The 13,247-nt window shown below is 39.2% G+C and overlaps 1 long non-coding RNA gene across 3 annotated transcripts; it reads right to left on the reverse strand.

Annotated features, from left to right (window-relative positions):
• Positions 1-1,659: 1,659 nt before the first annotated feature.
• LOC108274903 (uncharacterized) lies at positions 1,660-12,558 on the reverse strand. 3 transcript variants are annotated; one of them, XR_008397850.1, is made up of 3 exons: positions 12,036-12,558; positions 9,719-9,794; positions 1,660-3,213 (listed from the first exon to the last, which is right to left on the reverse strand). It is a non-coding gene; the product is annotated as an uncharacterized LOC108274903 (long non-coding RNA). The 3 variants fall into 3 exon arrangements; XR_008397851.1 differs by lacking the exon at positions 1,660-3,213 and adding an exon at positions 8,934-9,179 and having other exon boundaries at positions 12,286-12,558; XR_001814585.3 differs by lacking the exon at positions 1,660-3,213 and adding an exon at positions 8,934-9,179.
• Positions 12,559-13,247: the final 689 nt, after the last annotated feature.

Below are 13,247 nucleotides of genomic sequence, written 5' to 3' on the forward strand. Positions count from 1 at the left end.
AGTAGTGAGTGTACAGCTTGTGTAACAGTGTAAATTTACTGTCCCCTCAAAATAACTCAACACACAGCCATTAATGTCTAAACTGCTGGCAACAAAAGTGAGTACACCCCTAAGTGAAAATGTCCAAATTGGGCCCAAAGTGTCAATATTTTTTGTGGCCACCATTATTTTCCAGCACTGCCTTAACCCTCTTGGGCATGGAGTTCACCAGAGCTTCACAGGTTCCACTGGAGTCCTCTTCCACTCCTCCGTGATGACACCACGGAGCTGGTGGATGTTAGAGACCTTGTGCTCCTCCACCTTCCGTTTGAGGATGCCCCACAGATGCTCAATAGGGTTTAGGTCTGGAGACATGCTTGACCCCAAACACACCTCCAAGGCGACCACTGCCTTGCTAAAGAAGCTGAGGGTGAAGGTGATGGACTGGCCAAGCATGTCTCCAGACCTAAACCCTATTGAGCATCTGTGGGGCATCCTCAAACGGAAGGTGGAGGAGCACAAGGTCTCTAACATCCACCAGCTCCGTGGTGTCATCACGGAGGAGTGGAAGAGGACTCCAGTGGAACCTGTGAAGCTCTGGTGAACTCCATGCCCAAGAGGGTTAAGGCAGTGCTGGAAAATAATGGTGGCCACAAAAAATATTGACACTTTGGGCCCAATGTGGACATTTTCACTTAGGGGTGTGCTCACTTTTGTTGCCAGCGGTTCAGACATTAATGGCTGCGTGTTGAGTTATTTTGAGGGGACAGCAAATTTACACTGTTACACAAGCTGTACACACTACTTTACACTGTAGCACAGTGTCATTTCTTCAGTGTGTCACATTAAAAGATATAATCAAATATTTACACAAATGTGAGGGGTGTACTCACTTTTGTGAGATACTATATGTACACTTGTTCATCTGTATACTCATATACCAATACATTACACTTATACCAATCCACTCACATTTGTCATTACACTTGCTTACCCTACACTTACACTCATACACTTGTGCGCTCTTTGAGGCAATGCTTACCAAATCCCTGATTACGATCTCTCATATCCCCCAATGCTGATTACGCTTCAGTTCAGCTAAAGTGTATTTCCTGTATTCCAATACCATTTTAATATACAATACCCGTTTATTTATTTATTTATTTATTTATTTTTATTGGCGTCTCTCACTCCACTTCCCCTTGACCTTGTTTCATGTTAGGTGAGGATGGAGTTGACTTTACTATAGACTTATGGAGCACTTTTCTACTGTTTAATGCAGTTTCTTTTAAATAAGAAAATTGTTCTTTTTTTAATGTCTGTTTTTCTTCTTTCTCTTTGTTGTAGGAAGAATTTTCTGCATCATGGTCATGCTTCATATTGATGAATCAAAATTCAATTCCAGAGCTTTTAAAGAACTGAATTTTTTTTCTTTAAGGATGACACCAGAGACGCACTAAACAACGTCTCAGTTTCCATCCAGACTGAAATAAATTAATAAATAGATTAAGCTAGTGTCTTAGGGTCATTTTTTACAGGACTTCCATTTTTAAAACTGTTCATTCAAGTACTGTGCACCATTTTTATCAGCACTAAAATACTTCATATTTCAGAATGTGTAACATTTTCAACAACATTTCAGTGGTAATTTCTCACCTTTATTCATGACTTCAACATACAAGTGTAACCATGCTAAGCTAAATGTTAGGAATACACCAATACACATCAGGCTTGCTCATTAACTAACATTAACTTTGTTCAAATACATTTTAATAACAATGAACAGGTAAAACATGACCAACCAGCATCTAGTGTGGTGCCAAAGTGCAACAGCACACACACGCACACACCTAAATATGTTTTTAGGTCTCAGTCTCACTTCTTGTGTCTCCAGCAAGTGCTTACACCAAAAAATCCACTCATGTTGTGTAACTTTGGAAGCCAGGGAGTGTGAAGCCAAGGAGTGTGTCAGACTGTCTGCATATCATACATGCTCTTTAGTTTTTCTGGTAAATGGTGGGTTTGAAGTTAGAGAACATTTTGTTTGTAAAGATCAACCCTTGTGTGTCCTCATGGACATTTTTGACTTTTTATTTATTTTTAAAAACAATTTTGCTAAAAGCATCAATTTTGCAAAAAGTGTGTATTTTTATTGGAATTTTAATATTTCACCCTCATTTGCTTTGATAAATCTATTTTAAACTAGATACACAAAACAGTTCCACTCAGGACCTTAAGGACAAAAACGTCCTCATTGAAACCCGTTCAAACTGCAATATTTAATCCCTGTGACGTTTAGCATAAAATCATGCGCTCTGTGTTCATAGGCTTTTATTTTGTTGACAAGGTTTCAAAACGATTTAAAAAAATAATAAAAATTCTGAAGTGTGTAGTATTTTATCAGGTTTAGCCTCTGGGGAAAAATACAGGTGCATCTCAAAAAATTTGAATATCGTGCAAAAGTTATTTTTTCCCCATAATTTAATTCAAAAAGTGGAACTTTCATATATTTTAGATTCATTACACACAAAGTGAAATATTTCAAGCCTTCTGGACAGTTTTTGGACATGGAAATTTTTGTCCTCTATGTGTAACTTTTTTTTAGCTTTGGATAAAAGCACTATATAAGTGCGCCATTTTTGATTGACGCACAAGGGTTAACTGATTAATTGGCAATAAAAAAAAAATATTTTATAGACCAACAATATTGGCCAGCATTTGTAAAAAGCTTATTTCAATGTATAAACCATCAGCCATAACATTAAAACTGCCTGCCTAATATTGTGTAGGTTCTCATCTCCTTGTGCCTTCAAAACAGCTCTGACCCATCAAGCCACGGACTCCACAAGACCTCTGAAGTTGTGCTGTGGTACCTGGCACCGAGATGTTAACAGCAGATCCTTTAAGTCCTGTAAGTTGTGAGGTGGGGCCTCCCTGTCCATCATATCCCACAGATGCTCGATCGAATTGAGATCTGGGGAATTTGGAGGTCGAGTCAACACCTTGAACTCTGTCATGTTCCTCAAACTGTTCCTGAACAATGTTTGCAGGTGTCAGGGAGCGTTATCCTGCTGAAAGAGGGAACTGAGTCTGAAGCAATGTTTATGTAGGTGGTACGTGTCAAAGTAACATCCACATGTATGCAGGACCCAAGGTTTCCCAGCAGAACATTGCCCAGAGCATCACACTTCCTCCACCGACTCGTCTTCTTCCCATAGTGCATCCTGGTGCTGTCTGTTCCCCAGGTAAGCGACACACACACACACACACACACACACACACACACACACACACACACACACAAATAGTGATTCATTAGATCAGACCACCTTCATCCATTGCTCCATGGTCCAGTTCTGATGTTCACATGCCCATTGTAGGAGTTTTTGGTGGTGGACAGGGGGTCAGCATGGACACAGCAAGCACTGTGTGTCCTTGAGATACTCCATTAAAAAGTCTATTACTCCTCCTGTAAAACTAACCCAGTCCAAACAGAGTTATAGATACTTATTCTTTAAATTAGACACTTCCATGCGTAAACCATGTTTATAAAGTTGTAACATGTGCCAGCTTATTTTACCCCATATATATTTTTTCATTAAGGAAAAGCCTAAGTGTTGAAATTGAGCTTCATGAAGTACATTGATGTTATTTGTCTCTCAATTCTTGTTTTCTGCCGGGGTCGTTCTCCAACACTGAGGAAGTGTTAACATGCCAAACAAACAGCTTTAATTTGTCCATGCTCTCAGAGCTTGTCTGACTTTTATTAAACAATGCTGTGTTCAGGGAGAGTAGTGAATGTTCAGTAGGGACATTTTCATAGTTTCTATCGGTTTAGAGTGAACACTCTGATCCCCCCAGCCTCCAAACTAAAAACCACAATATCTATCTTCAGTGTATTGTAAAATTTCCCAGAAATTCAGGTGTGAAATTTAAGCCGTTGGCAGAGCGAGACAGAACATGTGAAAGTATGTGAATAAACAAAACTATGAACAATGCCACCATGTGACTCAATTGTTTAACTTTCAAACTTTCTGAATCATTGCACTTCTCACACTGCATAACTTTGTACACAGCACACAAAAAGATGGATGATAAACTGGATTCAGAATTGCATGAGAGCAGATGAATTAGTTTTCCTGCTCATAAGAAAGTAGGACACAAAGACGTGACAGAATAACTAAAAGAAAGCATCTTGGCAAGTAGACCAGAGGGGTGTACCATGCACGATTTCAGGTTAGCAGACTAACTCCTGCCATGGCCATCCCAGTCCCCTGACTTGAAACCCATAGAAAACCTGTGGGGTGAACTGAAGAGGAGAGTCCACCAGTGTGGACCTTGAAATGTGAAGGATCTGGAGAGATTCTGTATGGATGAACGCTCTCAGATCCCTCGCCATGTATTCTCCAACCTCATCAGGCGTTATAGGAGAAGACTCAGAGCTGTTATCTTGACCAAGTATTGACTAAAAGGGTGCCAATAATTGTTGCACACCTATATGTAACAAAGATATTTTTTTCGACGAACCTGTGTTGTTTGCATTTTTTTGCTATCCATGAGAGCTGAGTATTTTTGTGAATGTTTTGAACAAAAGATTGAAAGGTTAAACAATAAAGACAAAATAAAAACTTTTCACTGCCTTCTTTGTTCATATTTACCAACGGTGCCAATATTAGGGTCGGGCAGTGTATACCCTCTTGTGTTTTTTGGTTTTGCAAGTAACTAATGGTGCACTTATCTGAGTTACTACTGCCTTATTTCCAGTTTGGCTTGTTTGCTGGCTTGGCCCAAATCTCTGGGATCTACTTTGTTATGTATTTAGTTTTTTGTTTGTTTCTTAATAAATCCTCTGCATTGGGATCCCCACTTACCTGATAACTCACCTGAGACATTGCACATTTTCCCATACTCCACCTGTTCAATTTCTAGTTTAATTTTCTTGATTTGCAGGAATTTGTATGGTATATCAGTCCCTCCAGGATTTTGCGATCTCAGATCTTGTTCTACTACTTCGCAGTCATAATTATCTTTTTTCTCCCTCTCTCCTTTCGCCGAGCCCCACACGAATTTATGGAGATACTAGAGATCCAGATCCTTTCTGTCTCTGGATGGAGCTCAAATCTTCTCTAATTCCAGACTGCTGGGACTACGGCTGCTCCTAACGCCATACAGACTTCATATAAATCCATAATGAACTTTTTCACACTATCTGTTGTTACCCAGATGAGGATGGGTTCCCTTCTGAGTCCGGTTCCTCTCAAGGTTTCTTCCTCTTAAAACATCTTAGGGAGTTTTTCCTTGCCACCATCGCCACTCAGTGGCTTGCTCAGTTGGGATAAATTCGCACCTTTAATATCTGTACACCGTGTTGATATTTCTGTAAAGCTGCTTTGAGACAATGTCTATTGTAAAAAGCGCTATACAAATACAACTGAATTGAATTGAATTGAATAGAAATGAACATAAAATCAAGGAAACTCCGGAATATTCCAAGAAGCAGATTTTCCGCAGGTTTGGGCAAGGACGAGTCATGTGATGTCAGCCACTTCGATTCAAATACGTTGAACATGAGCACAGCTAAAGGGCTCATTTACTAACAAACACTGTGAAAGACCTTGCAAAACTATTTGGCGCAATTGCAATTCGAGTAGTTTTCTGCATAAAAGCACGAAAAACTATGCAAACTGCATCGCAAATTTTGAAAACAGCCGCAACAAAATCGAGCATTTTTGCAATCACAAAAAACTCTGTGAGATCCTGTACGGACTTGTATATTCAGTTCTAGGGTACTTTTGTATAGAACCCTTACATTGCCAGGTCCTATCTTAAAAAGAATTACACACTAGATGTTCAAGTGATCACTAATTAAGATGAATTTAGTCCCCACCAGTTTGGAGAATCTGTATTATACTCAAAATTGCCTACAGTCAATGAACTGAATACACTGGACTCCTTTGTGTCAGAAGATCGACCCTGATTTTTGTTCAGGGCCAGTTCTTCAGCTGGCGTATAATTCAGAGGTAGAGGCCCACAGCCCGGCTCAGCAAGTTATTAACCCACAGCGTGATGTTAATTAACCCAGCTTGTGAATGTTTGGTTAAAGTAAGCCCACTAGCATATTGAAACCTATTAAAAGATTGTTGAGCTGGCTTCATATCAAAATAATGTCACTGTCTCACCTGTGTGTTTATTGTTTCTTTTCCTAATTAAGGTGAACCTTTAAATCCCTCTGCATTCTGTAAAGGACCAAGTGCTGTTTCCAAAATCATTACGGAGACATGGGCTGCTTTGTACCAGTTCATGACTTACTGAACCTAAGCTCCAGTGATTACAGAGTTCTGTGTGTGTTTTTTTTTGTTCTGTAACTTTGCATCTGTTTTCATTAATTTACATGCAAGCTGAAAGATAGGGCAAAAACATATCAAAATAAAAATGTTAGAGCAATGGTAGGCAGCAGATACTGAATGGGAAGCACATACATACACTACATATCCAAACTAAAGCTAAAAAATGGCAGCTTTTACTACAATTATAAGCACAGACTCTCTTGACATTATACAAAGATCATTTCCACCACCGTTTACCCAGGTCTGGTGGGGAACCCCAGGTGCTGGATTGCTTGCACACTCTGACTTATGCAAAGGACCAGGGCCTCCATTTTCCTCTTGAACCACTGATCAACTCCACTTTTGTGATGCCTTATACAGGTTTGTAGAAGATGAGATCTCATGAAGGCCTCTCTATACAGGCAGACATACCATGATCAGAGGATCCTAAACCACCACCTGTCTGAGGGCATGGAGTGTGACAGAGAATGCATTTTGCATCCTTAACAACAGGGTTAGTGTGTTAGGTCCACCCAGACAAAGTGGTTAATATCACCACGGCATCTTTCGATTCCACAACGTCCTCCGGGAGCACAATCCTGAGACATACAGGTCACCACCCTTTGCAAACTGGGGAAATTCTGACCACAGCATTGTTGAGGGAGTCTGGAGAAAACAGGCAATGGGAGTTTTACAGCCTCCCACAGTTCTGAGTTTGGAAAGGTTGACTAACACTACTTTCAATGCCAGAAAACAATGGAACTTGCCAGAGGAACACTGTTTCACCTGCAAGTTAGTCACTCTGGCAGAAGGACAACATTTAACACACATGGACTACACTGCAAAAAAGAAAATCAAGAAAGCCTTGTTTCTGGGTAATGAGTCGCTTTCTTGTAAAAAGAATATTGTCAAGCATGTTAAGAAAATATATCTAACTTTGTCTTAATAAGATATTCCAGCTAACATCACGCTAGATTTACCCAGTAACAAGCTACAACAATGCTTTGCATAATATGCCAGCAGAGTGGGATTTTAGGCTTGGTTTCCCAGTCAGACAAATTGTGCTTCTGTGGCGACTACTTGTGTAGTGCACATCATTCAGTGATGCAATTTTCTCAGTCCGAGAGCTGTTATCTGTAATGAATTGCACAGTGTGAGCACCTCTACAACAAGTAGCATTACAGCAACGAGAAACAGGCAATGAGAGTCCAAAAGGAAACTTGTGGGAGAGGAGGCAGGTGCAAAAGAACATCAAATATGAGCAACAGAAGAATATCAAATATGGTGACGTCTACCAGCTATTCGTCATCCACTCAGGATCTCAAGAAGAGACTTGTCAAACTCTGGCAATAGCACAAATCGTTATTTGCTATAACATTACCACAACCAGGTGAAGAAAAATATGTAGAGTGCTACTGCAACTGCTCTTCAATATCCAAGTGAGCAATAGCTTGAGTTTTTAATGTTCTAACAAAAGAGAATTTGTGTGAATCTAGCTAGAACAATATCAGAACACCACAAAATACTTGTGTATTTGTGCCCAGCAACAATATCTTCAAACATACACATCATTGTTGAATGCAAATGAAATGACAATTCTCTCTTTTCACAATAGTGGAGGTTAAGGCCGAGGCTGCATCGTTGAGGAGCCAGTAATCACGATTGCTAAATCCAAAACCAAGTGGGCTTGGTAGCAAAAGTTTATTTTCTGTTTTGGCCGATGAAATCATGGATGGCTGCACATGTTATGCTTTACAGAAAGACCAAACCACAGAAATATGGGAAGACTTAGACACAATGTCAGTTTCAGCAGAAAAATTGTTTTCAATTGAGTCATGTTTCTCTGTATTATGCAGGGCTCTATGATGTCTGTGATGCAGAAAACATGGATGGAATCACGGAATTGAGACATAAAAATAGATTTCAAATATACACACAAATTACACAGATCTGGGGGAGTATATAAAAATATCTCTTAATGTATTAAAAGCTTTGGCTAATTTGTCATCATATCATCCAGATATGTTTACATTAATTGTTCTTTTGGTGCTTGCTTCTTTGTGTACGATTGTTTAAATCACGGGGTGCACGGAGCCCAGCGTCTGCATGTCAGTAAAGACACATGCGATAGTGAGCTGCATTTATGTAAATGACCGTGTTCTATTAGTATCCTGTTTTTTTAAAAACACCATGGGCCTGACCATGCAGTTACTAAGAATGACTGAACGAACACTGTAAATGCATTGCCTCATCTTGGTTTGTCCCTCACACCTGCATGAAAGCTCCCTCAGAGAGCAAAAATATTATTTTGTTGCATCCCACGGGGAACGCAGTCTCAATACACACCTCTGGAGCAATTATTTCTTTAAATGAATGAAAAAATAAATATATTAATTTCTGCTATATTTATCCAATTAGAACACATTATACTGTGCACTCATTCTTAACAAGGTATTTGCATTCTGTTTCATCTCTACTGTTTATTATAATGCTAGTTCTAGGGTTAGCATGATTACTGTAATGCTAGTTTCTGTTTTACCAAGTGATAGATTTTTAAATTGGGTATTTATATTCATTAGAGAAGCTGAGAACATTAAATTTTCCTTCCTGTTAGACTTGGTACAGAACTCTTACAGTAAACACTAAACTCAGTCACAACCTGAGGGGATAAAATCCCCTCAAATTGTCTGTCTAGACAGTAACTTGTGTTTGTAGGGTCCAAAAGTGAGGGAACTGCAGAAGAAATGTTTATTTTACAACCCTTATTAGACACTAATCCAGCTAATTCATCACCCTTGTGTCTCCCGTCTGTCTGTCTAGCACCAGACACATGTTCCCCATTTCCTAGAAATCCATACGCAAGCATCCAGCTGTCTGAAACAAGACACCAGCACACACACACACACACACACATACACACACACACACACACACACATACACACACACACAATTTCATGCATTGTTGTCTTGAATTAACTGCTGTACAGTTACATGTGTGCTTACTTTACTTCTTTGAATTTATCCAACAGCTTTTATTTACTGCAGCAAGAGGATCTGGTTCATATTTTTAACAGTAACTGACCAATATCTGTCTTTAATATGAATACACCTGTTCCCCCAAAAAATCCACGAGTATGTGGATATCAATTTCACCCGATTCACATGCATCACAAACAATGAAAAACAAATATACTGATATGTGATCCAGTCCATCAGAGTAGAAGAAACAAATGAAAGCACTAGCAGCTCAAGCCTGCATTGCAGTTCAACAAACAGCTGCTCAGCCGAGAAGATTGAACAACTGCTATGAAAGATTATTATTATTTTTTTTTAAATCATGCATTCACAACCACGTAGAGTCCCTCATCAGAAGTTATGAACTTCTCAGTCACTGCACTGTGGTGAACTGACCTGCGAATTCGTATCATGTGAAGACGTGTGATCGATAGAAGATTGACACGTCACGGCGTGACCTCTTCAGAAAATCCTAGAAGGAGGAAGCACTGATTATAGAGGTATTGCAAAGTTCCATTTTATACAACACAGCTTTAAAAGAATATAAAATCAACATCAATAGAGAAGCTGCCTGGATTACATGTGTAGCTGCACATAGGAACAGAGGCAAATATTTGTAAAATTAATTTGTAATTGCTTCAAGGGTCCCTTGAATCAAAGAGGAAAGGCTGCCTTAATTGCAGCAGTTTGTGTTTTCGTCTAGTTTAGTGTACTACTGACCGACTCAGCACAGATACGTGAACGTTTTTGTGGTATTAGCATCAGTGTAATGACTCAGTCAGCGTTAGCATCATAGCTTACCAGAAGGCTGAAGTGCTCAATGTAAACCAAACCTAAGGATCAAGAGGAATCTTTTAGCTCTTGCTTGCTGTTGACCACAGCCATTGCTGCTTTCCCCATGATAACATGCTAATATATTAGCTCTTGGAAAACAGCATGCTTACAAAAAGCATGCATTTTTAAAATTCCTGTCGAGGAGAAGGACGCTTCTTTTTCAGCGGAAGGAGTGTGGGATTTAAACCTTTATTACACCTCATGCAATATAAGCAGTATTTTATAATGAACAGCATACTGTATTATGCAACTTGTTCAACGTATTATTTGATACACAGAAATATAAATTCAAGAACCTCAAATCAAATGACAGAGAACAAGATAGCCAAGAAGACTAGAATAACATGTACATGCTTAATTAAAATGTGCTTGTTTCAATGCAACTTCCAGTAACTTTTCAAAATAGGAGCACACGGAATCAATCTTCATAGTTAAAGCAATGTTCATGTTAATTTGTTTAATAACTGAATTAAACAAAAGAGGAGATTGTGAGTTTCTCCCTCTCATGACCCCATTTGTAAGATTAAGTGACGGCACATGATCATAGACTCTAGTTAACACGCATTCTTGTTTAAGGACAACATTAATAAAAATCCCCTTTTCAACATAGCTCACAAAAGAAATGGTTATGTACATCATAGACACAATATCTGCATATCTTGTGGTGAAATGATCCATTTAATCCCTCGTACCATTATAAACCCACTCGCTCTTTTTTCCTTTTGAAACGAAAACCCCAGGAAGAAACTGGGTTAGTGTCATTTTTATTGGAGTCAATCAAAAGGTTTCATTCTTGAGTTATGCATGACCGAGTGCTGTGCTCAGCAGCCATTTTAGAAGTGTACAAAATAAAACGTACTGACATTGGGGCCCTAAGTATTGATAAAAAATGATAAAATAAAGAGATTAGTATATCACACTTAACTGTAAATGATATGTTCTCTTCAGATTTAGAAGTTTTATTCTGTATTTGGAAATGCGGCTTTCATGAGAATCTGGAGCTAGTGTGGGACACTCAAAACCATGATCCCAACTCAAATTTCGATGTGTTGTACAATCTGAGATGCTTTTCTGCTCACCACAATTGTACAGAATGGTTATCGGAGTTACTGTAGCCTTTCTGCACAATTATGTGTAAACTCCAGAGACGGGAAATCAGGAGTTATAGAAATAATCAAACCATCCCACCAACAATCATGTCATGGTCAAGATCACATTTTTTATTCCAGAACTCAAGAGTTAACAGATCTGCATACGCCAAAGCCAACCAGTGGTCAGTGTGTGGTTGGAACTGATCAGAAGTGCAGAAACAGACAACAAAAAAAGGAAACCCATAAAATATTCACAATTTCCCCAAAATCACAGTGTCTCCTTGTCTGGGAGACACAAACTGGTGATTCAGCAGTTAAATCAAGTTGAGTCTCCTGTCTGAGGTTCTTCCTCATAACAGTTACTTAAGTCTATAGAAATGACATGAAGGTGAATGAACACCAGTCATACTGAAGGACACATATCTTATTGGGTGAATGTACAACTATATTAAATATTATCCAAAGTGCTTAATTTTAAAAACGCTGATCACACACAGACTAAAACAGGCGTGTGTAGATCTGGAGATCCTCCTGCTCCCTAATATTAGCTATAAAAGCAAACACCCAGTGAGCCCTCTAGCTAAACATCACCATGCTAGCGAACTTTATACAATTTTTTTAAATGAGCGACATAAGCTTATTAAACTGGCTCGCTTTTAAGTCATTCGCATTTGTGATGTTATAAATCTTTGCGAATATCCGAAGACACTTCTTTGACCTTTATTCGCTAAGAAACCCGTTTACTAATTGGTTTCTCCCGTTAGCTCAGAACGTTAGCCACTGTTTACCTCAGGAAAAGCCCGCAGAGATCAGCGCGCGCGGCGCAACCCTCTCATTATATTGGTCCGAAATTATGGCATTGGGGCTCGCGACTAGCCATAGCTGCATTTCCATGACAACGGCCGGCAAGTCGGTCCCAAGTAAGCTAACGTTAAACTTGGCTAAATAATATATTAATGTACGGTACATCATCAGTCTAGTAGCACATTTTACAAATCCAAGAAGGAAACCAAAAAATGCTTCAGCTGATATACAAACCATTGCGGCCGCTACAAAATATAAACTAAAGCTCAAGCTGTACAAGAGAAGCCACTACTTTACGTTCAATAAATAGCCGGAACTTTAATGAGAAACAGGTGTAAGTGAATTGGAAGGCCATAAGGGACATAACTGGTCCATTTACTATTCCCGGGAGGGGGAGCTTTGGAATACTCAACAAAATATTAAGTATGTAATAAAACATTGTGTATATTGTATTCCTTTTATACTACAGGAATTTTCCGACAGATACTTTTTACCTCATGCTTATAACGACTAGTGATGTGCCGTTCATGAACGATTTGTTCATTTTGAACGAATCTTTAATATAACTCGGGAACAACGAGTTGTCTCAGAGAGTGATTCGTTCATTTTTGACCGCGCATGCGCCATAACATCCCCATAGGTTCTGTACAGGAAACAGAAATGAATAGTTCACGTCTCGAGTCTTTGGGTTCGAGTCGTTCGTTCATCAAGTCACAGCTGCACTCCATTCAGCCTATGGGGCGGTCACAGGATGAACGAACTTCTCGAAACCGAAGACTCGAGACGTGAATTAATCATTTCTGTTTCCGGGGAACAGACGTGACAAATGTGTCATGACCTAACAGACTGCATAGCCTGAAGACCCAGCTAAGCTATTAATGAATCATTTCTGTTTCTCATAATTCGGCCTTGGCCGCATTCGCCTATAGTTTATTTTTTATTCCAAATGTGATCAACGTTTGCATAAGTACTAGACGTGTTGGGGAATTTAACATGTAAGGTTTTAATTATATTCTGCTGAAATGAACAAAATGAGTCAGAAAAGATTCGTTCATTTTACTGAACGAGGTTCAAAGATCCGAGTCGGTAAAATGATCCGAACTCCCCATCACTAGAATGAACTGTTGCTATAGAAACGGTAAGGTATTAGAACAAGTGCATTAATATATACCTGTGATTTGCAGCTACGCTACTGT

The sequence above is a fragment of the Ictalurus punctatus genome, chromosome 14 (genome assembly GCF_001660625.3).
Source record: "Ictalurus punctatus breed USDA103 chromosome 14, Coco_2.0, whole genome shotgun sequence".
Taxonomy (NCBI): Eukaryota; Metazoa; Chordata; class Actinopteri; order Siluriformes; family Ictaluridae; genus Ictalurus; species Ictalurus punctatus.